Source organism: Etheostoma cragini, chromosome 7 (assembly GCF_013103735.1).
Source record: "Etheostoma cragini isolate CJK2018 chromosome 7, CSU_Ecrag_1.0, whole genome shotgun sequence".
In the NCBI taxonomy this organism is placed as follows: Eukaryota; Metazoa; Chordata; class Actinopteri; order Perciformes; family Percidae; genus Etheostoma; species Etheostoma cragini.
The window spans coordinates 25943349-25946636 of NC_048413.1; the positions used below are offsets into that span (position 1 = coordinate 25943349).

The 3288-nt window shown below is 37.0% G+C and overlaps 1 protein-coding gene and 1 long non-coding RNA gene across 6 annotated transcripts in view; both read right to left on the reverse strand.

The window, feature by feature from the left end:
* LOC117947106 overlaps positions 1-1202 on the reverse strand; it is a 23422-nt gene extending 22220 nt beyond the window's left edge. Inside the window, exons 1-2 of the long non-coding RNA XR_004657155.1 lie at positions 1192-1202; positions 758-759 (exon numbers count right to left, since the gene is read on the reverse strand). This is a non-coding gene — a long non-coding RNA (uncharacterized LOC117947106). The remainder of the gene's footprint in view (positions 1-757; positions 760-1191) is intronic.
* LOC117947103 (myelin transcription factor 1-like) overlaps positions 1-3288 on the reverse strand; it is a 105537-nt gene that overhangs the window by 83833 nt on the left and 18416 nt on the right. The window lies entirely within an intron of this gene.

The window sequence follows — 3288 nt, forward strand, 5'->3', positions numbered from 1 at the left end:
TGGCTGCTTAGAAATTAAGTGTTAACGAGCAGTTGGACAGGTGTACCTAATAAAGTGGCCGGTGAGTGTACTTTTACTGCATAAAGCTCAGAATGTATTACTAATTGAAGCTCGAAAAAGGTACCAAGGTAAATTCCATGTAACGGTACCCAAATGGGCCCATAGGGTAAGCAGGAAAATGAGATCTCAACTTGAGTGTGTGTTGCTTGAAAGTTAAAAATGAGTAATTAAATGTTTTTTTGTAATCGCCAATCATTCCAATCTCTGAACTGGAAAAAAATTCAGATGCTGACCTTTGAGTGATACGTTTGCGCTAGAATGACGCAGACAAACCAACGCACAAGTATAAAATCCAGTTACGTAGTCTACGGTGTAGAGCCTCCATACAACCAATAATCAGCCTTTAGGAAGGAGAAGGGTGAAAGAGAAAGTGGGGTTGGTGCGACGATGGGCTTAGGAGAGCTTTCAATCCCCAAGTCTCTCTGAGGGCCGTTTCACCAACTGCAATAACAATAATGGCTGCAGGGTTATGGTCGTTTTTCAATTAATCCAAATGAAATGTGGGTAATTTTAAAGGAGCTGTGTAGGCTTGTATGGCAAGGAGCACACTGGACTGGAAGATAATTGAATCAAAGACATAAATAACAGCTCTGGTAATAGTCGTCAGCATTAACGTCCACCTAATGAGCAACATCACCATCAAATTATCTCCACGGTATTTTGATGGAAAGCTGTGGATGTCATTTTTACATTTAACCACTATTCATTGCACTATCCACCATTTGAATGCTGTACATGCTTATCCATTTGTTTTGTTTTTCTGTAATAATACTATACTCTGAAATAGGGGGCAGGACTATCTAAGCATTATGCTTCTGCCTGCTCATTCTTGATCTTATGATTTCTTTGTTCTTTGGTGAAATCGGATTGATTTGTGGTTGGTGTTTGATCTTTTCTCTTTTTTACAACATACTGTTGATTGTTCACTATAAATAAAATATCTAATCGGAGGGTGGCAGTAGCTCAGGCCAAAGGGAGATGAGTTAGGAACCAGAGGGTTGCTGGTTCAAGTCCCCGAACGGACCAAAGTATGGAGTGTGGATTGATAGCTGGAGAGATGCCAGTTCACCTCCTAGGCACAGCCAATATCCTCTGGAGCAAAGCACCGTAACCCCCCAGAACTCAGAGCACTGGTCCTGCACTGGCAGCCCACTCACCCTGACATCTCTATATTAGTGCATGTATAAGGACCTGTGTGTGTGTGTGTGTATTTCAGGCCTGTGTTCAGTGATTTCTAAATGTAAATTGTGTTTTTCCCAATGGGGATCTATAAATTATAAATTATAAATAAAGAGAGCAGCACTAGTACGTCCAGTTTGCCATGCCTCGACTTTAATGAACGCAAAGAAATGCTATAATAATTTGAATTTTATGAGCAACTGAACACCTCATTTTCAAATTCAACCACTATTGAATACTTGAAATTTAAACACAATCAGTGTCCACTTTTTAAGCTACGCCTGTGAAAATCAATTGTGAGCCGGGGCGTCCTCTATTAAATGGTAGGGCTGCACAATAGAGCCCGACTTATAAAGGATTTTTAAGGCCGATACCAATACATGTATTTGGTTATTTAAAAATCTTATATTCGATATATCGGATCACATCGTCACAATGTCAACTGGCGCAATACACATATCGCAAAAGACACTCTTTTTTGTTAGTAAAATGAAAATATTGGCAGAAAATTGCACTTTAAAATGTAACTGTAACATTTTTTGGGGGTGCCTAAATATTAAATTCAATGTTGGAAATAATTTCCTTTCGTTTGCTTTAAATTCAACAAATATGTTGTGGTATTTTGGCCTTAAAGCAGCAGAAATGCAGAACTGAGTACACTTTAATATCTGTTATTTAAAGCAAGTAATATTGTAATATTCAACGTTATCGCACATCACATATTTTACATTGAAATCCATGTATGTGGTTCAAATGCCTGTCTTTGAAATTTGAAGTTGTACATTTTCAAATTTTACAACTTTTAAACTTGATATCAAGTTATAAGTAAGTGTCCGATATTAAAGAACATAACTAAAGTTGGTGAAAATTCCCATAAATAGAAGTTGTGATCAGGCAAAAAAGTAAATCAGGCTGCATTAAACGAGATTTTGTTACATTCAGACACTAAATTAAAGATTACAAAAATGTAAACTTAAACATCCGGGATACGAAGAATAAAGAACCAACCTATCTCTCCTACCAGGTTTACATCCTATCATTCACAATATCAAAGAATGAAAAGATCAAATGAGTGAATGGAAACCTCCGTCACTGGATACTCCTGTATTTGTATGTTTAACACCACTTGAAAAAAGTAAACTCGAAAACCCACATCCATTAAGATGGTTAGACAAGTCAAGTATAAAGAAAGTAAAATATTACAATGCTATAAATTCAGTGGTACCTAGATTTCACAATTTGGTATTTAGTTGCATAAAAAAAAAAAAAAAATCTAATTAATATGGCCTTTTTTTTGCATCTGTGTATTTTTTTATTTCCTCTTGCAGAAGAAGCACGCTGCCATTACTCTGACATTCTGCTTGACATTCAGGTAGCATAGCAACATGACAACATGCCCCTACAGCCCGGTGTGAGAATATAGATGCTTTTTGAAAAGGTTGACAAGAGAGAAAGAGCGAGTGAGAGAGGAGATGAAGAGAGGGGGGTTGGGCAGATTTGCTTCTCCTCCTTTTCAGCCCCCACTCAAGAATCTTGTTTAAAAATTTAAAGCACCTTTTTTTGTGCGTCTAAAAATACCTTTACACAATCTGACATAAATACTGCCCAGAGGGAGGAGGACTTTAGTTCCCCCTGCTTAACAGCATGATTCAAACATGGTTATAAGTGTACACACTCCGTGTTCATAACAACCTACATACATCATTTAGAGCATATTTCATGCAAAGTGCATATTTATCTATAAATGTAGTCCTACATATCAATCATACATGTGACAAACACATTCTTTTCTTTTTTAAAGCTTATTTTTGGGGCATCTTCTGCCTTTATTTTATATTATACTGTCCACACTTTGTTTGTATTGATTCTGTGCGCATAGGGAGAGAAATGTACAGAAAATGAATGCCTGAAAAACGATTTCTGTTGTAAAATGAGCTGAAGAGAGAGAGAGAGATAGCTAGATAGATAGATAGAGAGAGAGAGAGAGAGAGAAAGAAAGAGCCCATAAAACTTGTAACACTGGTCAGAGGGGTTATGTAAATGACTTTT